This window comes from Lithobates pipiens, unplaced genomic scaffold (genome assembly GCF_037356315.1).
Source record: "Lithobates pipiens isolate NorthernLeopardFrog02 unplaced genomic scaffold, aLitPip1_a1.2 Scaffold_191, whole genome shotgun sequence".
NCBI classification, from domain to species: domain Eukaryota; kingdom Metazoa; phylum Chordata; class Amphibia; order Anura; family Ranidae; genus Lithobates; species Lithobates pipiens.
Window position 1 is genome coordinate 23,040 of NW_027507766.1, and position 24,367 is coordinate 47,406.

The 24,367-nt window shown below is 47.4% G+C and overlaps 2 pseudogenes; both read left to right on the plus strand.

The window, feature by feature from the left end:
- The first annotated feature begins 7,292 nt into the window (after nt 1-7,292).
- Nucleotides 7,293-7,411, plus strand: LOC144000241 (5S ribosomal RNA; annotated as a pseudogene).
- Nucleotides 7,412-7,503: 92 nt separating this feature from the next.
- Nucleotides 7,504-7,623, plus strand: LOC144000251 (5S ribosomal RNA; annotated as a pseudogene).
- Nucleotides 7,624-24,367: the final 16,744 nt, after the last annotated feature.

The following is a 24,367-nucleotide window of genomic DNA, read 5'->3' on the forward strand; positions in this document are numbered from 1 at the left end:
CCTCACAGAGGATGTCACATCTGTTCTTATTATATAGAACCTATTATGCTCCTTGTAAACTTTTTCAGTTTGGCCGAACGGCCGCACGCAAGTTGCCCCCGGTGCGGGAACATGGGGGGAGACATGATGCACATGTTTTGGAGATGCCCGAAGTTGATCCGCTACTGGACAGAGGTGACAGGAACCATTGATCGGGTGTTTGGAACCTCCACCGGGATGGAGGCGAAGTATTGTCTCCTGGGATTAGTTGAAGGAGTTGGAAACCCAGGAAGCAGCCAGATGGCAGTTCTGAGTTGCCTATTTCAGGCAAGGAAACTGATTGCCCAACCCTGCTTAGCCTCCAATGTTGGCAATGACTTGGTTTTTTTCGCTTGTTTCCCAAGATGACCATGTTGGCGTTTGTCAAGATGGTTGAGAGTGCCCGAAGAGATCGCCTATGGCCCCATCACCTTGAAAGTGCCTGATCTTGTCTGATCCCGGAGGCTAAGCATTGTCGGGCCTGATTAGTAACTGGATGGGAGACCAACTAGGAATACCAGGTGCCGTAGCATTCTTTTTATTTTGTTGGCGTTGACATGTTTTTTTTTTTCCGCTTGTTTCCCAAGGTGATCATCTTGACATTTGTCAAGAGGGCTGAGAGAGCCCAAAGAAATCTCCTACAGCCACATCCCCCTGAAAGCGCCCGATCTCATCTGATCTCAGAGGCTAAGCAGGGTCCGGCCTGGATAGTACCTAATTACAGGTGCCATAGGAATCTTTTTATATTGTTGGCTTTGACTTGTTTTTCTTTCGCTTGTTTCCCAAGGTGACCATTTTAGCATCAGTCAAGAGTTTTGAGTATGTCCCGAAGCGTTCGCCTGAGGTCACATCACCCTGAAAGCGCCCAATCTCAGAGGCTAAGCAGGGTCTGGGTCAGATGGGAGACCGCCAGGGTCTATGTTGTTGGCGTTGACCTGTTTTTTTTCACTTGTTTCCCAAGATGACCATCTTGGTATTTGTCAAGAGGGTTGAGAGTGTCTAAATAGAACACCTATGGCCACATCACCCTGAAAGCGCACAATCTCATCTGATCTCGGAGGCCTAGCAGTGTACGGCCTGGTTGAGAGTGCCCAAAGAGATTGCCTATGGGCACATCACCCTGAAAGCGCCCAATCTCCGCTGATCTCAGAGGCTAGAAAGGGTTGTTAATACCTGTATGGGAGACCATCTGTGAATACCAGGTGCCGTAGGCTTCTTTTTATGTTGTTGGCGTTTACCTGTTTATTTTCGCTTGTTTACCAAGGTGACCATCTTGGCGTTTAACAAGAGGGTTGAGAGTGCCCAAAGAGATCACCTACGGCCCCATCACCCTGAAAGCGCCCAATCTCATCTGATCTCAGAGGCTAAACAGTGTCGGGCCTGGTTAGTACCTGGATGGGAGACTGGGAATACCGGATGCCGTAGGATTCTTTTTATGTTGTTGGCTTTGACCTGTTTTTTTTTCCCTTGTTTCCCAAGGTGACCATCTTGGCATTTGTCAAGAGGGTTGAGAGTGCACAAAGAAATTGCCTACGGGCACAACACCCTGAAAGAGCCCAATCTCGTTTGGTCTCAGAGCCTAAGCAGGGTTGGTCCTGGTTTGTACCTGGATGGGAGACCGCCTGGGTTTTCCAAATGCCGCAGGCTTCTTTTTATGTTGTTGGCGTTGACTTGTTTTTTTTGTTTGTTTCCCAAGGTAACCATCTTGGCGTTTGTCAAGAGGGTTGAGCATGCATTTGATCTCAGAGGCTAAGCAGGGTTGGGAGCTGGTTAGTACCTGGATGGGAGACCGCCTGGGATTTCTCGATGCCATAGGCTTTAGTTTTAAGTTGTTGGCATTGACTTATTTTTTTTATTTTTATTATTCTTTTATTAAGTAGAACATAAATATAACAGTCAACCATACAGCATGACCCAGGGTCACAATTACATGGTAACAAAAAATAGGCAGCCAAATAACTCTGGGTTCTCAGAGGGGAGTCCTACAGTTTCATGCAGAAAAGAGAAAAACCCCACCTCCGACATGTAGTACAGTAGTACTGAGTAACGGAGTAGTGCAGCTCCGTTGAGACAAATGTAATCATGGAGAACAACTGGGACCACAGCGAGCCAGCTTATCATGACCTACGTGAACCAGAGTAAAATATGAGCCGGTCATGTCCAGAACCCTGGGGTTCTTCTGGGTCACCGAAGGCTAGTAAGGAGACAAGGCATAGTCAAAAGGGAGGACGGGGGAAGAAGAGAGTGCAAAGACGGAGAGAGAGGAGGTGGGGGGATGGCGGCGGGGAAAAAAAGAAAAATAAAGACAAAAAGGGAGGGGGGGAATGCCACCCAGGGCAGACATGGCCTACGTAGGTAAACGTTAGATGTTCAGTCGTTTTCTGGGACAGAGGCACTGCTCACCTCCCGAATGTAGTCTCGAGTACCAGTAAAATACCTCCAGGGCCTCCATGTAACACTAAATGCCTCTTCAGTAATGTGAAGGGTGGCGGTCAATTCTTCCATCCGGAGAATATGATTGACTTTGGAATACCACAGCACCTTGGATGGGGGCTGAGGTTGCCTCCACAGTGCGGGAATGCAGGCCCGGGCGGCGTTCAGGAGTTGCATCGTGAGGGTTTGTTTGTATTTTCGAACAGGCTGTTCGGTCAAGTGTAGAAGGCACGCTGCTGGGAACCCAAAAGTTCCTCAAGGCCGGACATGCCCAGAAAAGGTGTCCCATGGTCCCCGTATCTGAATTTCACCTCCAACAAACATTCGGGATCGATCTATCCATTTTATTCAGAAGGTATGGGACTCTATACCAGAGTGATACTATCTTGTATCCTGATTCTTGATATTGGTTTGCGATGGAAGCTTTATGTACAAAGGTCAGGATCTTCCCTATCTGTTGTGGGGTAAATGTGATACCTAAGTCCCTCTCCCATTTGTGGATAAATGGTGGGGGTCGACTCCTCCTCCTGACTACTCAATAGGTTGTACAGGAGGGAGAGGGTGTGTCGCACAGGTTCCCTTTTGTGACCGATGGATTTATAGGGTGTCAGGTCTCTGGGAGTGTAGGGGGCCCTTTGTATGGCCAGAAGAAAGTGACGAAGTTGATAAGCACTAAACAAGTCAAGCGGAGGGTCAGAAAGCTCGGCGACAGTTTGCGTGGTCGGGAGCCCTCCCGAGGGCCACACCTCTCCCAGACGCTGTTTCCCCACCACTATCAACTGTCGCAGTTTCTTGTTGGTAAATCCCGGTGGGAAGTCTGGATTACCTATAACCGGAGTCATTGGTGACGGCAGGGGAGCAATGTGTGTGCAGCGGAACAACCTCCGCACAACAGCCAACGTAGCTCCCACTATGGGGTGACCTCTGAGGTCTTTTGGTAGGGAGGACAGGAGCCACGGGGAGGTCAATAGGGGAATGGAACCATCCTCAATCACCATCTCCACCCACTGCTTGTGTGGGCCATTACAATGCCAATCAACGACTCTCGCTAGCAGAGTCACGCTGTAGTATTGTCTGAGATCTGGGAGACCCAGACCCCCCTTGTCCTTTGGTCTGGCAAGCAATTGCAAATGGGCTCTGGGCGGTTTACGCGCCTAAATAAAGTCCCGGAGCAGCACCTGCAGTTGTCTGAAAAAAATTGGGGGTAACCGGATCGGTAATGTCTGTAACATGTATAAGATCCGCGGGAGGGCCGTCATTTTGAATGCATTACAGCGCCCGAACCAGGTCAGTGTTAAAGCATGCCAGTTTCCCAAATCAGATTTCAGTCTATCCAGGAGAGGGACAAAATTAAGCGGGTACAATTGCGCTAAATCCGCTGCTATGTCAACGCCCAGGTAACGTATAGATTTTTCAGCCCAGTAGAATGGAAAAGCGGAGCGGAGCCTCTTGGCCTCACCACCTGGGACCAATATATTCAATACAGCTGACTTGGCGCAATTGATTTTATAGTTTGATAGGCTGCCGTATCGCTGTAGAGACACAAGTATATTGGGAAGCAAAATGTGTGGATTGGAGACGGAAAAAATTAGATCGTCAGCGTACGCCGCAATTTTGTGGTGTGCCGAGGGCTTGGATATGCCAGTAATATTCGGGTCATTCCAAACGTGACACATAAGTGGTTCCAGTGTCAGAATAAAAATTAGGGGAGACAGAGGGCACCCCTGCCTCATCCCATTAGTGATGGGGAAAGAGTTCGAGCACCACTCGTTCACCCGTACCGCTGCCGACGGCGTGGAGTAAAGCGACATTACCCAGCTCATCATGTTGGGGCCAAGACCTATATGTTCCAGGGTGGTCTGCATAAAGTGCCAGGCCACCCTGTCAAAGGCCTTCTCCGCATCCGTTGTCAACATAAGCAAGGGCCTTCCCTGTACATGCGCCGCATGGATTAAATTGAGGACTCGGGCCGTATTGTCTCTAGCTTCCGACTTATTTTTATTTTTTTTGCTTGTTTCCCAAGGTGACCATCTTGACGTTTGTCAATAGGGTTGAAAGTGCCTGAAGAGATTGCCTACGGGCACATCACCCTGAAAGCACCCAATCTCGTTTGATGTTGGAGGCTAAAAAGAGTCGGGCCTTGTTAGTACCTGGATGGGAGACTGCCTGGGAATACCAGGTGTCATAGACTTCTTTTTATGTTGTTATGTTGTTGGCGTTGACCTGTTTTTTTTTCGCTTGTTTCCCAAAGTGACCATCTTGGTGTTTGTCAAGAGGGTTGAGAATGCCTAAAGAGATAGTAGTCACACAGGGCTCCAATGGCCTCCCCGCCCAAGGCAGACCAGCCAGTGAATCCCACGCCATCTCCTGCTCTAGCTTGACCCATAGCTTCAGTTCCCCATGCCGGTGTCTTATCACATATGGTCCCCCATCGGATAGTGTCCGCTGTGTACTGCGCATGCGCAGTACACAGCAACACAGATTCCGAAAATTGCCGAGCATGAACGCCACCTGCGCACTGAGTCCAGGTTCTATCCCCACTATCCAAGTGGACATAGAGTAAGAATATAAAAGAGCCGAGCGCAGCGAGGCCGAGCCCGAAGCGCGGCGAGCGAAGCTCGCCTGCGAGGGGCCCTCTAATATTCACAACCCTATGTCCGCTTGGATGGTGGGGCTACCACCTCCACTCACCGCGCAGGCGCCGTTCAGCTTCAGAGATTTTCCGAAGCTTCGTCTGCTCCGTACTGCGCATGCGCAGTACGGCGCGGACACTATATCATGGCCGGACAGTATATGGCAGAACATCGGCACCAGTCAACCACCGGTGTCATGTGCGTCGCTGTGTAATATAGAGCAGGGTCCGGGAAGCCAATACCTCCCCGCAATTTCGGTCGCAATAGCATTGCCCTACCAATACGCATATGTTTTCCGCGCCAGAGGAACTTGATAAAGATTGAGCGAACCGCATGAAAGAAAGTCTGGGGTATTTGAGTAGCTTTATGTACTAATGTCAGGATCTTCCCTATCTGTTGTGGGGTAAATGTGATGCCAAAGTCCCTCTCCCATTTGTGGATAAATGGTGGGGTCGACTCCTCCTCCTGACTACTTAATAGGTTGTAGAGGAGGGAGAGGGTGTGTCGCACAGGTTCCTTTTTGTGACAGATGGATTCATAGGGCGTCAGGTCTCTAGGAGTGTAGGGGGCCCTTTGTATGGCCAGAAGAAAGTGACGAAGTTGATAAGCATTAAACAAGTCAAGCGGAGGGTCAGAAAGCTCGGCGACAGTTTGCGTGGTCGGGAGCCCTCCCGAGGGCCACACGTCTCCCAGACGCTGTTTCCCCACCACTGTTAACTGTCGCAGTTTCTTGTTGGTAAATCCCGGTGGGAAGTCTGGATTACCTATAACCGGAGACATTGGTGACGGCAGGGGAGCAATGTGTGTGCAGCGGAACAACCTCCGCACAACAGCCAACGTAGCTCCCACTACGGGGTGATCTCTGAGATTTCTGTATTGTTTCAGATCTGGGAGACCCAGACCCCCCTTGTCCTTTGGTCTGGCAAGCAATTGCAAACGGGCTCTGGGCGGTTTGCGCACCCAAATAAAGTCCCGGAGCAGCACCTGCAGTTGTCTGAAAAAAATTGGGGGTAACCAGATCGGTAATGTCTGGAACAAGTATAAGATCCACGGGAGGGCCGTCATTTTGAATGCATTACAGCGCCCGAACCAGGTCAGTGTTAAAGCATGCCAGTTTCCCAAATCAGATTTCAGTCTATTCAGGAGAGGGACAAAATTAAGCGGGTACAATTGCGCCAAATCCGCTGCGATGTCAACGCCCAGGTAACGTATAGATTTTTCAGCTCAGTGGAAAAGCGGAGCGTAGCCTCTTGGCCTCACCATCCGGGACCGATATATTCAATACAGCCGACGGTGCAACTGATTTTATAGTTTGATAGGCTGCCGTATCGCCGGAGAGCCGTGAGTATATTGGGAAGCGAAATGTGTGGATTGGAGACGAAAAAAATTAGATCGTCAGCGTACGCCGCAATTTTGTGGTGTGCCGAGGGTTTGGATATGCCAGTAATATTCGGGTCATTCTGAACGTGACACATAAGTGGTTCCAGTGTCAGAATAAAAATTAGGGGAGACAGAGGGCTCCCCTGCCTCGTCCCATTAGTGATGGGGAAAGAGTCCGAGCACTCTGAAAGCACCCAATCTCATCTGATCTTGGAGGCTAAGAAGAGTCAGGCCTAGTTAGTACCTGGATGGGAGACCACCTGGCAATACCAGTTATTGTAGGCTTCTTTTTATGTTGTTGGCGTTGATTCATTTTTTTTTTTTCGCTTGTTTCCCAAGATGACCATCTTGGCATTTGTCAAGAGGGTTGAGAGTGCCCAAAGAGTTCGCTTACAGCAGCATCACCCTGAAAGAGCCCTATCTCTTCTCATCTCTGAGGCTAAGAAGGGTTGGGCCTAGTTAGTTCCTGGATGGGAGATGGCTTTGGAATACCAGGTGCTGTAGTCTTCTTTTTATGTTGTTGACATTGACCTGTTTTTTTTTCGCTTGTTTCCCAAGGTGACTATCTTGGCATTTGTCAAGAGGGTTGAGAGTGCCCAAAGAGATGCCTATGGGCACATAAGCCTGAAAGTGACCGATCTCCTCTGATCTCAGAGGCTAAACAGGGTCGGGCCTTGCTAGTACCTGGATTGGAGACCACCTGGGAATACTAGGTGCTGAAGGCTTTTTTTTATGTTGTTGGCGTTGACTTGTTTTTTTTTTTTTGTTTGTTTACCAAGGTGACCATCTTGGTGTTTGTCAAGAGGGTTGAGAGTGCCTGAAGAGCTCGCCTATGGCCACATAACCCTGAAAGCACCAGATCTCGTCTGATCTCAGAGACTAAACAGGGTCGGGCCTTGTTAATACCTGGATGGGAGACCACCTGGGAATACTAGGTGCTGTAGACTTCTTCTCATGTTGTTGGCGTTGACTTTTTTTTGTTTGTTTCCCAAGGTGATCATATTGGCGTTAGTCAAGGTTGAGAGTGCCTGAAGAAATCTCCTACGGCCACACCACCCTGAAAGAGCCCAATCTCATCTGATCTCAGAGGCTAAGCAGGGTTGGGACCAGTTTAGTACCTGGATGGGAGACCGCCTGGGATTTCCAGATGCCGTAGGCTTCTTTTTATGTTGTTGCCGTTGACCTTTTTTTTTCCGCTTGTTTCCAAGGTGACCATCTTGGTGTTTGTCAAGAGAGTTGAGAGTGCCTGAAGATATTGGCTACGGCCACATCACCCTGAATCTGTTCCATCTCGTCTGATCTTGGAGGCTAAGCAGGGTCGGGCCTGGTAAATGTCTGGAAGGGAGACCGCGTGGGAATACCAGGTGTCATAGGCTTCTTTTTTTTTTAAATATAATTTTTTCTCCAAATAGGGGAAGACGGTCCCCCGAGTACTTGATACAGGTATATTCGCAACTGTGAGTCTGCCTTCCATCAATCACAATGATTCGAGGCATGGATAAAGTACTGTACCAAGATCCAGGGTCACACAAACCCCAGGTCCCTCCGGCATAATCCATCCAGAGGGGGGTGTGGGGCCGTCATTCCCAATTTTCCACTCTTTCCAAAAGAGAGGAGGGGGTGAGAGATAGGGGAGGAAGGCAGAAAAGAGAAGGGTTGAAAGATCAGAAAAGGAGAAGAGGGGGCGAGACACGATGGCAGCCACTGTCCAAGGGGCAAGTCAAGGAAAGCTCAGAGCACTAAGGCGATAGCAGGCGACATCCTTCCAGCGAGAATATAAAGGTATTCCAGATGTCCCAGGTTTGTTTAAAAAATTCTTGTTTACCTTGTGATGTGAGGATCAAGACCTCCATTTTTTTTTATGTCCTCTATTTTCCTAAGCCAGTGAGTAATGAAAGGGGTGGAACATTTTTTCCAATAGAGAGGGATGCAGGATTTCGCCGCATTTATCACATGCCGTAAAATTGATTTTTTTGTACTTCTTAATGGGAATCTGTGAATGGTGCAAGAGAAAGAATGCAGCCTCTTCCTGGATGGAGAAGTCTGTGAATTTTTGTGTTTTGCATCGGATCTCTGTCCAGAAGTCCACCAAGCTGGGGCAGGACCAAAAAATGTGCAGCAACGTGCCCTCTTCTTCGCCACACCTCCAGCATATGTTCGAAGAAGAGGGGAAACATTTCTGCAGCTTTGATGGTGTCAAATACCACCTGGTGAGAAGTTTAAAATTCGTCTCCTGTATCTTCGTGCACAGCGACATTTTGAGAGCCAAAGTGATAATGCGTTGTCTCTGTGCTGGGGAAAATTAGCAATTAAGGTCCTTTTCCCAGTTGGACAGACAGGTTAAGTGTGGGTAATCTGTTCGAGAGAGAATGTGGGCCAAAGGGCCTTCGCTCCTGCATAGAGTCTCAAACTCCGTCTGAGGGCGGGCGAACGTTTGAGGATTGGGGATGGAATGGAGAAAATGATGTTGTTGCGCCGCTCTCCAAAAAGGCAGTTGTAAAAGCCCTGTCGGATCTGTTAGGGTTGAGAAAGAAGGCCATTTTCCTTTAATGACGAATTTAGACGCATTGTCTAGGTTGGAATTTCTAAGTGGGTCCCCAGTTCAAAGGTTGGATGGCCACGTATAGGGAATAGGGGGGAAGCCAAAGACGTGAGTGTGTTTTGGGTAGCGATCAGGTGACTGACTTTAAACTGAGCCCCTATAGTGGGATGTGACATAAATTCTGTGGGTAAATACTTATAGCACCACATGGCGCTTCTTTTTTTTTTTTTTTTAACAGCACAAGTTTATTGAACAACTCAGTTATAACAAGATATTACAGTAGGTACAAACATTAGCCTCTTCATAGGTGACGGACAGTAATACATCTTACATTAAGGAAAATTCCTGACAATGATAGTATAGACTCCAATATAGCTCACTCCACACACGTATGCAGATTTTCCACCCACCTATCCCATATTTTGTGGTATTTGGCTGGACACCCACGATTTCTATACACCAGTTTAATCAAGGGTAGCTTACTATTAATGCCCATTACCCATTCCCGCATAGTAGGCATGGTTGGACGCATCCAGTATTTAGCCACAAGCTTTCGTGCGGTAAACAGCGTAGAGTGCAAAAATGTAGCCAAGTATTGATCAACAGAGGTATCAGGAAATATACTAAGTAGGTCAAGTTGAAGGGGTGAACCCATGTGGTCATGTAGAAACCTGACAATCTGCCCCCAATACTCCTGGACCAATGGGCATTGCCAGAGAAGATGGTAGAAAGTACCAGTCGTACAAGAGCAACGGGGACACTTCGGGTTATAGTCAGGATGATACTTAGCTATCCGGATAGGGGTGGGATAGGACCTGTGTATCACATAGTACTGCGTTAGTCGGTCAGGTAGGCTAAGCGAAGCCTGTTGAACGTTCTCAAGGGCATCCTCCCATTCCCCCCCATCAAAGGGACCTATGTCCTCTTCCCATCTCAACCTGGCCCGTTCAGTGGTTTGCGCCACCAAGCGGGCCCGGAGTAGGCCGTATAGAGTCGAGATCAATTTAGCCGGTTCGTCTCCCATAATTACATCTGTCAAAGCCAGCGACTGTACATTCGGAAAGTCCTGAGCAAATTGCGCGTGTCGCAATTGCAAGTAGCGAAAGTGCATATGAGGGGGTATGTTAAATTCCACTTGTAGGGAGGGAAAATCCCTTACGCCCATAGGAGTCACCACCTGATACAGAAAAAGTATCCCTCTAGAAGCCCACAAGTCTACATCTGGTAAGCCAGACAACTCACGAAGCAGGGGGTTGCGCCATAGCAGTGTATGTGAGTGGTAATAGTCAGCTCCCAGTAATCTAAGGGCTAGTTTCCGAATACTCCGGTGGTGTGGCAGGATCCGGGACCGGGCATCCCTAACCCCACCACCCCGAAAAATCATCTGAAGGGGAGTATCAACAAGGGATTCAGCCCCCCCGCCCACCAAGGCCTGATATCTGTGACTATCCGCTCTATGGAGGTGATAAAAATTGGAAATCTGGGCTGCTATGTAGTATGTGTGGAAATCAGGGAGAGCCAGTCCCCATAGAGGTCGGGTTTTTAAGTGTGTTCCATGCCAATTTATGTCTAGATGGGCCCCAGATAAAGGTGTTTAAGACACCGTCTAATGTTTTAAAGAACGCCACGGGGACCATGACAGGGGAATGCCAAAGTACATAAAGGAGTTTCGGCAGGAGGATCATTTTAGTAATATTGATCCGTCCCATAACCCCAATGGGGAGACGGGACCATGCCTTAGTCTTCTCCCACACATACAGAAGCAGTGGTTCAAGATTAAGATGAATATACTCCCCAGGTTCCCTCGTAACCTGTACTCCCAAATACTGAATGGAGGATACCCTGGAGAGTGGGAGAGAAGCTGCATCCCGGTCCGGGGAGAACAAGTCAATGGGTAGAACCTGCGACTTGGTCCAATTAATACGCAGACCGGAATGACCACCAAACTCCTCTATGACCCCCAGGGCAGACTCCAACGACCGACCCGAGTCCTCTAAATACAGTAAAGTATCATCCGCATAAATACTTACCGATTCCACCAGAGAACCGCGTCAGAGGCCTACTACAGCCGGGTGTGCCCGAAGTGCAGCAGCCAACGGTTCTGCCGCCAAAGCATATAACATAGGAGACAACCCTGACATGTGCCACGGCCCAGCTGAAAGGGGTCCGACACCCATCCGTTAACCGCTACTCTAGCCATTGGGCGATAGTATAGGAGAGTAATCCATTTAACAAAATTGGGGCCAAACCCAAATTTACCCAAGCATTCCCAAAGATAATTCCACTCAATGGAATCAAATGCCTTAGCGGCATCCAGTGACACCACCACCCTCGAGCCTACTCTGTCATGCTCAGCCTGGATATTCATATATAACCGGCGGATATTAATGGCCGTGTTTTTCCTGGGCATAAATCCAGTTTGATCCGGGTGAACAAGTGATAGGATGACTCCACTCAGACGGGTGGCAAGAACTTTAGCCAAAATTTTAATATCTGCTTGGAGCAGCGAGATGGGGCGATAGGAATCCGGGGAGTGGGGATCCTTTCCTGGCTTGGGTATCACTATAATAACTGCCTGCCGTAGAGTATCAGGTAGGGACCCGGAGTCAAATATGTGTGTATATAAATTCAACAATTCTGGCACTAGTGTCTCAGAGTAGTGGGCATAGAAATCCAGGGGAATACCATCCAGTCCAGGGGCCTTAGCCGTTGCAAGGGATGCCACCGCTAGCCTAATCTCATCTGCTGATATCGGGGCCTCAAGAGACTCAACCTGAGCCTCAGACAGGTGGGGAAGAGAGATATCTCGGAGGTACGCCCCCGTCTCAGTCCTCGGCCTATGTACCTGCGACTCATAAAGGGCAGCATAGTAAGCACGAAACATGGTGGCCACTGTTGGCGGATCAGTCACCTCCTCACCCCCATTGTCAGTCAACGAAACCACCACCGGGGGCTTGGAGTCCCGATGCGCCAAGTAGGCCAGCAACTTTCCCGCCCTCTCTCCTTGTTCAAACACCCGTTGCTTAACAAAAAACAACTTTTGCTTAGCCTGTTCAATGTGGAGGTGATCTACTAGCCTTGTGTGGTGTCGTAATACCTGGGCCTTAGCAGGTGTGGGGTCAGTAGTGAAGTCAGTGGTCACTGAGTCCAGCTCCCGTTGGGCATTAGATAGCAAAGTCTTGGAGGTACGCTTCAACTGGTTAATCCGGTGTGTTAAAGGGGAGCGTACGTGCAGTTTAAAAGCCTCCCAGGTACAGTCAACCGGAGCCGTCCCCTGATTAGTAGTAAAGAAAAACCCCCATTCATCCCCTAAGTCTTCGCTGTCACTCAAGGCGGTTAAACAGAAGGGGTGAAGCCGCCATGGTTTCCGTCCAGTAGGTCGGGTCAAGGAAAAAGTTGCCCAGCAAGGAGCGTGGTCTGACAATGATCTAGCATAATAGCCCGTGTCTACTAGCCTGGGTAACAACTGGGCGGACACAGCAATATAATCTATACGTGACATGGTGGAGTGAGTTGCAGAGAAACAGGAGTAAACACGTTTAGCCTGATATTTAAATCGCCACAGATCTGTAAGAGAGAATTCCTGAAACGTGCGACCTAGGCCAGTATCTCCCGGTAAATGATCCCCTCGAGTAGAGCCCATTCTATCCACCCCCGGATTCAAAACCATATTAAAATCACCCAGCCAAATTGCTGGGACATTAGGGTGTTGAGCCATAAAAGATAATCCCTCTGTACTTAGTCTATGATCGTAAGGCGGGGGTACATAATAGGCGAGAATAATGTACTGTTCTCCGTGCAATAAGCAGTGTATAAATATATATCTGCCCTGCGGGTCTGTCTGCAAAGAAACCAAGGAAAACTGTGCAGTTTTAGATATCAATACAGACACCCCGCGAGAATAGGACGTATGAGTGGCGTGGTAAGCCCATCCAATCCACGGGCGACGCAAAGCTATTTGCAATCTCCCAGTTACATGCGTCTCCACCAGGACTGTGATATCCGCTCTATACGTTTTGAGACACCCAAACACTGCCGCCCTCTTAATTTTATCCCGAATCCCCCTGACATTCCACGTCAGCAACTTCAGGGTACCCATGGCGTGGTCTCAGCCAATATCACAAGGAGGAAAATAGTATCCAAACCACCCGTCGAAGCAGTATCCATTCCCATATTCATCAGAGTATACATGAAAAAGAGACATTTGTCTGTTCCATAACCAAATAAAGCTTGTGCCATAAACTAAGCATAAAACATGACATACTATAACATAATAACTACAACCCATCCGCACCTTCCCTGCTCTCAGCCACCCCAACTTGGCTGGAGCTCCCTTCCCAAAACAAACCATAGAACACTAGGCAATGTCAATAACAATAAGCCACGGGGGTGGACTTTGCCAGATATGGACCCAGTGACAAGACCAAGTCTTCTCCCGTCATAACCCGGCTTGTAGGCCGGAGCCGGACCATGTGTCCCATTGGTGCGGTGCCCAGTTCAGCAGTGGGACATAACAGTCCAGTAAAGGGCATGTATCAGGAGAAAGTCAAAGTTCTGCAGTCCCATGCAGCAAGTCCAGATGACCCGCGTCCCCCCTACCCCCCCAGGGAAAGGGCCCAATAGAGCCCGCCAAGCGGGTCCCCCAAACTAAGAGGGAGGGGGAGGGGTATTGTGTAACGAACCAGGGGGATGCCCGCAGAGCGTGGCTATAGGCAGCAGTACATGTTCAGTCAACAAGAGCAACGGCCATCCATCTTAGAGAGGGGGAACAGAAGCATCAATTCAGGGACTGAGGATAATGAACCACGCATAGGCAGTCCAACAGCGATCTGCTTGCACACGGGCAAATAGAAAGGGGGGAACAGATAGAGTACTCACAAATCTTCCAACGATTTTAGTCTCGAGGTGGCCGATTTCGAGACGCGTCTCTCTGGTCCAACCAGGAAACCGCCATCTCAGGATCTTCAAAAAAGTAGGCCCTATCTTCCCCCACTACGCGGAGTCTGGCTGGGTACAACATGGCGTACTTGAGGTGATGTGCCCTGAGGCGCCTCTTGACTTCCACGAATCGGGAACGACGTTTTTGAACTTCTGCGGAGCAGTCGGGAAACACTGAGATATGTCCGTTCTGAAACGGGATGTTGCCTTTTTCACGAGTAAGGCGAAGGATGACATCCCTATCCCGGTAATTTAGCAGCTTAGCAATGCACGTGCGAGGAGGTGCCCCCTCCGGCGGCGGGCAGGCAGGCATTCTGTGGGCCCTTTTAATAATGAATGAGGTAGAAAACGCCTCCCTACCGTAGGCCTTAATCAGGAGAGATTCCAAAAATGTCGCCGGGTCAGCCCCCTCGGAGCCCTCCGGCAGGCCGATAAAGCGGAGGTTTGATCTGCGGGCCCTATTCTCAAGGTCGTCCTGTTTCTGGGCCAGCTGCTGGAGCTGCCTTTGCACATCCTCCTGGGCATGCTGCAGAGGGAACAGGACATCTTCGGCCTGACTGATCCGGGTTTCAGTTTCCTTCACTCTGTCACGCAGTTTAGCCATGTCCTGTCGGATAAGTGAGACATCCACCTTAACCTCCTCAAGCTTAGTTGTCAGTGTGGTCTGGCAGGTAGAAATCGCCTCAAGCACCTTCGCCGTGTCTGAGGTAGCAGGTTCTGCAGCCGGAGTGGACTGTCCGCCATGTTGGCCCTCATGGTCCCGCCGGAACTTTTCAAGAGATGCCGCCGCTGCAGACTGCTTCTTTGTCTGAGACATCGTCCCAATGTATGCACGAAAAATAATCGGATATTACACCGGTAAGATCGTAGGTAAAATAGTCAGTGGGCACCCAGGATCACTACAGGAGATCGCGGTAGGAGCGGAGCTCAGGTCACAAGCGTCCTACTCCATTGCTGTCCAGGCCACGCCCCCACCCCACATGGCGCTTCTTAGCGGAATTCGGGAGTGAGCTTAGAAAGATTGTTTCGATTCCAGTCCAATACACGCCCCAGATGGGAGGCCAGGTAGTAGCGTCGCAAGTCAGGGAGAACCAACCCTCCCTGTTGTTTAGACAATGTCAGCTGTGACCGCTTAAGTCTGGGATTTTTGTGGGCCCAGTTAAATTGAGTGAGCAAGGATTGAGCTTGCTTAAAAAACGGGACTGGAATCTGGATCGGGAGAGCTTGGAAAAGATAAGTAAATTTAGGGAGTATGTTCATTTTAATGAGATTGCATCTCCTGAACCAGGAATGGAGGCCAGAATGCCACCCGTGAAGCAAACTGCGGATCTTAGTGACAAGGGGTGGGGGGAAGTTCAACATAAACGTACGCGCGATGTCCGGTGGAATGTAAGTACCTAAGTACTTAAGGGCTGTATGGGTCCATTTAAATCGAAAATTGGACTGCAAGTCTATTAACGTTTGCGGGGGGACTGTAACCCCCCATGGCCTTTGATTTCAAGAAGTATCCCGTATATCTGGAATTCCCGAAAGAGATTTGGCAAGGAAACTCTGGGATTTGTCAGCGAGAACAGCATGTCATCCGCGTAGGCAGATATCTTGCACTCAATAGTACCCATTTGGAGTCCCGTTATGTCTGAGTTTTGTCGAATTGTGGAGAGAAAGGGTTCCAATGACAGTGCGAATAATAGGGGCGACAGGGGGCAACCCTGTCTCGTCCCATTCCCGATGTCAAGGGGAGATGAGAGAACCCCATTCGCTTTGACTTGAGCTGAAGGGCGTGAGTATATCTTACTTATCCATGCCAGCATCCGTTCACTCAGACCTATATGGCGAAGGACCGAGAACATTAATGTCCATTTGACCCGATCAAAAGCCTTCTCGGCATCAGTACTCATGAAAAGACAAGGGGTCCCAGATGACTTTGCTTTATGGATCAGGGTAAGCACCTTAATGGTGTTGTCCCTATCTTCCCTGGTGGGAATAAAACCTAACTGGTCAATATGTATAAGGGACTGCAAGTGATGTGCCAATCACGTGGCGAGGATTTTAGAGAATAGTTTTAGGACCGAATTTAGGAGGGAAATGGGTCTGTAGCTCCCACATAGGCCCGGGTCTTTGCCCTCCTTAGGTATCAACGAGATTTGGGCTCTAAGGGTATCCTCAGGAAAATCCCCATTTGAGCTCAGAGTATTAAATAAATTCACCAAGCGCGGGCCGAGAATAGGGAGGAAGGTCTTAAAGTATTGTGCGGTATATCCGTCAGGGCCCGGAGCCTTACCCACCTTCGGAGGTCCCACGGCTGTCTGGACTTCTTCCAGTGTGATCGGGTCCTCCAAGTACTCCCGTGATTCCGATGAGAGGGTTGGTAGACCAGAACCGGTTACATATTGTCCTGTCCAAACCTTGAATCGGGCAGGTTGTAGAGATCAGAGTAACATTTTTCAAAGACTTCGGCTATTTGGTTTGGGGTAGAGGCCCTCTGGCCATTCTCATCTATCAACTGTGGTATGTAAGAGCCAGATTTCAACTCCTTTACCGACCTGGCTAAGATTTTTCCGCATTTGTCCCCTGACTCCTACGTCAGTTTACGACAAAACTGGAGTGCCGCTTTCGCTTTATAATGGAGTAGGTCAGCAATATGGGTACGGAGTGTCCCCAATTCAATCTCTAAGGTCCGTGAGGGGGCATGTTTATGTTTCGCTTCCACAGAGGCAAGTTCACGAAACAGATTAGCAAGCTGTTCCTTCCGTGTTCGTTTGATGGGCACCCCGTGCCTGATAAGTACCCTGCGGAGTACTGACTTGTGAGCCTTCCAAATTATCCCAGGGTCACAGTCCTGCGTTTAGTTTTCTTGGAAATAAAGGTCCAATTCCCTGGTTACATCTGCTAAAACTTCCGGTATCTGGAGGAGGCTCTCATTAAGGTGCCAGAATAGAGACCTAGGTGAGGGGTTCCTAGAGAGGGTGTAGGTAAGGGCTACAGGAGCGTGGTCGGACCAAGTAATATGGCCGATGGAGGAAGAGCTCACCAAGTGCAGTTGGTCATGTGGAATCAAGAAGAAGTCTATCCTCAAGTATGATTTGTGAGGGGAAGAGCAAAAAGAGTAGTCCCTTTCCCCAGAGTGTTGCAGACGCCAGACATCAACTAATTGGTCATTCATTAAACACTTAGTAATCCGCTTTCTAGAGGAAATGAGGAGCGAGGAGCAAGAGGCAGAAGTGTCAACCGATGGCGAAAGGGGACATTAAAGTCCCCACCTAATATCAACTGGCCCTCCCGAAAGTCACATAATCTGTGCAGGGTAGTTCTGAGGAACATGTCTTGGTGATCATTGGGAGCGTACACAGTGACAAATGTAAAAAGGCGCTCTCCAATGTGGCCCCTAAGAAAAAGATATCGGCCCCCAGGGTCCACCAGAGAATCCTGGAGAACCCAGGGGAGCCTGCTAGAGATCAGAATGGAGACTCCCTTGGTCTTAGAGGAGGGGTTAGTAGAGTGGTAGACCTTAGGGAAGGATCTCGACCATAAAATGGGGAGGTTAGTATTTTTAAAATGTGTTTCTTGTATAAAGGCCACATCAGTACAGGAAGTCTTGAGTTCTCACAGGAGGATCCACCGTTTTTCAGGGGAGTTCAGTCCCTTAACGTTTAGAGAGGTGACCTTGACTGAGTCTGCCATCGCTCCTCGGGGAGGGGGAGGGGGACGTCAGAGAAAAGCAAAGAAAGTTGAACCAAGGTAGGTTTTGGGTAGGTAATGCATGGCGGGAACTAAGGGGGAGAAAGGAAGGGCAAATGGAAGGAAAGGTAAAGGGAAAAAGAGGCCGGGCACCTCAACCCCAGGGGGAGAGGGAAATTAAGGGTTGTCCACACTCAACAGTACAGGAAGGGTATACTAAAACAGCACAATTATGCTATAGTGCTTACCAGATGTACACTGGGTTTAAAGCGCTGTCCTACTTGGGTTGGTGGGTAGACAGGTCGGAGAGGGAGCCCCCGAATCCTAGTCCCCCCAGTCCCGGCAGTGGGGGAAAGGGGAGGGAAAGGAGGGAAGGGAAGGGTGGGAAGGGGGGAAGGGAGGGGGGAAACAGGAGAGAGGGGACAAACATGCGGAAATGTCAAGTCCTTTAGCGCACTCCCACCAGCAAACACCCAGACCCCATAAATTTCAACTCCTCCCCTCCATGGTCACCACATCAAGATGAAAGAGGAGCAGCCCTGGTCGGTGCATGGAAAATCCGGCAGGCAAGGGGCTGGGGCCACCATCCCTCCATCCAACGGGATACTTCACCCGAGCAGCAGTCCTGGGGCCCGCCAATTAGTGTCTCTCCTGCATCGCCATCGGGGGCTGTGTAGAGCATCCAGAGGGAGGCTGGGACTGCCCAAACAGTAAGGGGTAAATCCTCCAGGGGGGTCCAGAGTCACCCTGGAGGGAAGCAGTGTCTCGTACCAATAGGCTCAATAAATAAGTCATCCAGGGTCCCCGAAAGCTGCACAAGGCAATGTCGGCAAAGAGTAGGTGGGAGCCAGAAGGGGGGACGAGGGGAGCAACCAGGGGGAGGGGACACATATGCGGGAATGTCAAGCCCTTCCAATACAGCGCACTAGGTATCACTCAGACCCCCCAAAGTGCAACTCCCCCATCTAAGGTCAAGACTCCAGAAGGGAAGATGAGCCGCCCTGGTCTGTACATGAAAGAACCTGCTGCCAAGGGGTTGGGGCCATCATCCCTTCCTCCAATGGGAGATGCCACCGGCATGACAGCCCCGTGTCCTGTCAAGTGGTGCCCCTCTGACAATGTCGTTGTGGTATATGTGGAGCATCCAGGGAGAGGCAGGGACCACCCAAACAGTGAGGGGTAAAGCCTCCAAGGGGGACCGGTGTCAGACAGGAGGATAGCGGTGTCTTGTACAAGTTGTTTAATTAGACAAGTCATCCAGTGTGTTCCTGTGAGCAGTGGAAGGAAAGGTCGGTAAGGATTATGAATGGGTGGGGGCCAGGGAGTGCATAAAACTGCCACCAGATGACCGGGGCAGAGAGGGCAAGGGGATGAAAGTCAGATCTGGTAGGTGGGGGCGGGGGTGAGGAGTGTCCCTCATATTACTCACGTTGGCCATCCTTTGAAGCTGAGCGCTCTGCATACCCATTACGTTCTTCTGTATAATCTAGCCTATCTGTATACATTAGCCTGTCTTTTGTACACATTAGCCGGTCCTCTGTATACACTAGTCTGTCTGTATACACTAGTGTATACAGATAGGCTAGATTATACAGAAGAACGTCCTGGGTATGCAGAGGTGGAGGCTAGGGTATACAGAGAGAGAGGCTAGAGTATGCATACTTGCTAGTGTATACAGACGGACTAGTGTATACAGAAGACCGGCTAGTTTATATAGGGAGACTAATGTCTGCAAAAGACAGGCTAGTGTATACAAATAGGCTAGATTATAGAGAAGAACATCTTGGGTATGCAGAGAGAGAGGCTGCGTGTATGTAGACTTGCTAGTGTATACAGACGGACTAGTGTATACAGAGAGGCTTGGGTATACAGAGAGCTAATGTATAAAGAGCAGCTAGTGTATACAAAAGACATCCAAGGGTATACAGAGAGACTCGTGTATGCAGAAGAGTTTATACAGAGAGGCTAAAGTGTACAAAACACCGGCTAGTGTATATAGCTAGGCTAGATTATACAGAAGACCGTCCTGGGTATGCAGAGATGGAGGCTAGGATATACAGAGAGAGAGAGGCTGGGTTACACAGAGAGGCAGGAGTATGCAGACTTGCTAGTGTATACAGATGGACTAGTGTATACAGTAGACCGGCTAGTTTATACAGAGAGGCTAATGTGTACAAAAGAGAGGCTAATGTGTACAAAAGACAGGCTAGTGTATACAGATAGGCTAGATTATACAGAAGAAGGTCCTGGTTATGCAAGAGATGGAGGCTAGGGTATGCAGAGAGAGAGGCTTGGTTACACAGACTTGCTAGTGTATACAGACGGACTAGTGTATACAGAGGACCGGCTAGTTTATACAGAGAGGCTAATATGTACAAAAGACAGGCTATTTTTTACAGATAGGCTAGATTATACAGAAGAACGTCCTGGGTATGCAGAGATGGAGGCTAGGGTATACAGAGAGAGAGAGAGGCTGGGTTACACAGAGAGGCAGGAGTATGCAGACTTGCTAGTGTATACAGATGGACTAGTGTATACAGTAGACCGGCTAGTTTACACAGAGAGGCTAATGTGTACAAAAGACAGGCTAGTGTATACAGATAGGCTAGATTATACAGAAGAAGGTCCTGGTTTATGCAAGTGATGGAGGCTAGGGTATGCAGAGAGAGAGGCTAGGCTTGGTTACATAGACTTGCTAGTGTATACAGACGGACTAGTGTATACAGAGGATCGGCTAGTTTATACAGAGAGGCTAATGTGTACAAAGGACAGGCTAGTGTATACAGATAGGCTAGATTATACAGAAGAACGTCCTGGGTATGCAGAGATGGAGGCTAGGGTATACAGAGAGAGAGGCTAGAGTATGCATACTTGCTAGTGTATACAGGCGGACTAGTATATACAGAAGACCGGTTAGTTTATACAGAGAGGCAAATGTGTACAAAAGACAGGCTAGTGTATACAGATAGGCTAGATTATACAGAAGAAGGTCCTGGTTTATGCAAGAGATGGAGGCTAGGGTATACAGAGAGAGAGGCTAGGCTTGGTTACATAGACTTGCTAGTGTATACAGACGGACTAGTGTATACAGAGGATCGGCTAGTTTATACAGAGAGGCTAATGTGTACAAAGGACAGGCTAGTGTATACAGATAGGCTAGATTATACAGAAGAACGTCCTTGGGTATGCAGAGATGGGGGCTAGGGTATACAGAGAGAGATGCTAGAGTATGCATACTTGCTAGTGTATACAGATGGACTAGTGTATACAGAGGACTGGCTAGTTTATACAGAGAGGCTAGATTATGCAGAAGAACGTCCTGGGTATGCAGAGATGGAGGCTAAGGTATACAGAGAGAGAGGCTAGAGTACGCATACTTACTAGTGTATACAGATGGACTAGTGTATACAGAGGACTGGCTAGTATATACAGAGAGGCTAATGTGGGTATGCAGAGATGGAGGCTGGGTTACACAGAGAGGCTAGTGTATGCAAGCTTGCTAGTGTATACAGACGGACTAGTGTATACAGTAGACCAGCTAGTTTATACAGGGAGGCTAATGTCTACAGAAGACCGGCTAGTGTATACACATAGGCTAGATTATAGAGAAGAACGTCCTGGGTATGCAGAGATGGAGGCTAAGGTATACAGAGAGAGAAGTTGGGTTACAAAGAGAGGCTAGTGTATGCAGACTTGCTAGTGTATACCGGTGGACTAGTGTATACAGAGAGGCTTGGGTATACAGAGAGCTAATGTATAAAGAGATGCTAGTGTATACAAAAGACAACCAAGAGTAGACAGTGAGGCTCGTGTATACAGAAGGCTAATTTGTATATTTGTGTATACATATAGGCTAGATTATACAGAGGAAGGTCCTGGGTATGCAGAGATGGAGGCTAGGGAATCCAGAGAGAGACTGTGTTACACAGAGAGGCTAGAGTATGCAGAAGACCGGCTATTTTTTTTACAGATAGGCTTGTGTAGACAGAAGACAGTCTGGGGCTAGTGAGGCTAGTGTATGCGGAGAGGCTGGGACACCGAGACTATTGTAAAAATAAGACAGGCTAGTGTATATAGATTACGGGCACGTGTATACAGAAGACAGAGAGGCTAGTCTATACAGAGTGGCTGGTGTACACAGAGAGATTAATGTATACAGAAAAGCTAGCGTGTAAAGAAGACAGGACTTTATTTTTTGCTAATGCAACTACTTCTGAAACATGTAAAGTGCTTTTTTCATATTTTGGTGCTGTTAAAAAGTGGTGTGTTGTCAGTGGTGAAATCAATGTGACAGTTAATGTGGAGAACTACAAATATACAAAATAGAGCAAACGAGTGCTAAGTTTATTTTGTTAAGTCATTGACTGAGAGACGTTAAGTAATTGGCCGTTATTTGTTTGGCAGTACATGGTTTATTTTGATGTAAGATAGTTTTATTCTCTACTTATAGCCGAGTTTTAGACGACTTTATTATTAGCATTATTCGCATTATTCCTATTTATTATGCAGAGTGTAAATATTGCAGTGAGACGATATTGCTTTTGAAAGATTTGTAAAATTATACATAGCATTGTTAGCAGACCAATAGGACAATTTACATGGCTTAATATTGCAGAGCGTAATTTATCAGGAAAGAGATCCAAAGCGTTAGTTGCAGTAGCTTCATAAAACTGAGAAATCGTTGCATTACTCTAAATTTAAAAGTTGTTCCGGTAGCACTGAAAAGACGATATTGGATGAGTGATCTACACATTTCGTTTACTATTGCAGAGAGATACCGGCTAAATGTTAATATGTGCTGCGTGTAAGGTAGCAATAAGATGGTTAAGTGTGAGCTGGTTTACCAGGATTTAGAGATAGTAATCAGTTTATTCTAATAATAAATATAGCAAAATAACTCTAAAATTAATATTGAGACATTATATACAGGTCGGGTTTAAGTGGAAATACACGAAATAACAGCAACGACGTGTGTAGGTTTTTATCAATCAGGTTCATTACGTGTCTTTAATCATGTAGTGAATATACCCCAAATATAGCATAAGGATGAGAAAGGATAATAACTGGCAGAGGATGACATGGCAAAAAGACAAACTGCATTAGAAATGTGAAAATGAATTATAGATGAAATGCCAATCCCCACGGCTACGTACAGCAAAGCAGCTAAATATTCAGCTAAATAGTCTGCAATAGCAGAGATTAAGTATTGCAGTTGAAAAGAGATCGGAAGAATTACTTGCAGTAGCTTCAAAATGACTGAGAAATCATTTCAATACTATAAAAGTAAAAGTTATCCCGGTAGCACTGAGTGGACTGATATTAGATGAGTGATCGTTGTGGTACAAATTCAGTTTCCTATAGCAGAGAGATACCAGCTAAATGTGAGAAGAGCAATTTAACTGTTCCCATCGGTAGCATTGCATTACTCTTAATATGTGCAGCGTTCAAAGAAGCAATAAGATGGTTTTGTATTATCCTAAAATTAGCAGTATACGTAATAAAGGAGAGTAGGTAATGGATTTAGACATAGCAAACTCTATAATCTAATTTAGCAAAATTAGAAAGGATAATATTGATACAGTATATACAGGTCGAGTTTAAGTGGAAATACACAAAATATCTAGCTTACCTTTACATTGTTCAATAGAGCGTTGCAAAGTAATACCAAGGCAGAATGTCGGAATAGCAATTAGATGAGATAATTGCTGTAATCATGAAATATCAGCAACGACGTGACGAGGTTTCTATCGTTTTCAGGATCCTTACGTGTCTTTAAGGATGAGTAAGTATAATAACTGGCAAAGTATGACATGGCAAAGAGACAAACTGCATTAGAAATGTGAATGTGAATTAGAGATGAAATGTCAATCCCCATTGGTTACTTACAGGTTACCATTAATACAGTTAACACGGCTACGTACAGCAAAGTGTGAGCTAAGCAGCTAAATATTACTTAATATTGCAGAGATTAAGTATTGCAGTTGAAAAGAGATCGGAAGCGTTGTTTGCAGTAGCTTCAAAATGACTGAGAAATCATTTCAATACTCTAAATGTAAAAGTTATCCCGGTAGCACTGAGTGGACTGATATTAGATGAGTGATCGTTGTGGTACAAATTCAGTTTCCTATAGCAGAGAGATACCAGCTAAATGTGAGAAGAGCAATTAAACTGTTCACATCGGTAGCATTGTATTACTCTTAATATGTGCAGCGTGTAAAGAAGCAAATAAGATGGTTTTGTATTATCCTAAAATTAGCAGTATACGTAATAAAGGTGAGTAGGTAACTTGGATTTAGACATAGCAAACTCTATAATCCAATTTAGCAAAATTAGATATGATAATATTGAGACAGTATATACAGGTCGAGTTTAAGTGGAAATACACAAAATATCTAGCTTACCTTTACACTGTTCAATAGAGCGTTGTAAAGTAATACCAAGGCAGAATGTCGGAATAGCAATTAGATGAGATGATTGCTGTAATCATGAAATATCAGCAACGACAAGGTTTCTATCGGATGAGAAAGTATAATAACTGGCAAAGTATGACATGGCAAAGAGGCAAATTGCATTACATGAATTGTCAATCCCCATTGGTTACTTACATGTAAACGCGGCTACATACAGCAAAGTGTAAGCTAAGCAGCTAAAGGGTATTTAAGAGTAAATTGACGTAGCTTCTAAAATTCCAACGTGTAAATCGTTCCATTAATTTTGCTACGCACGAAGACGGCTTACACTGACT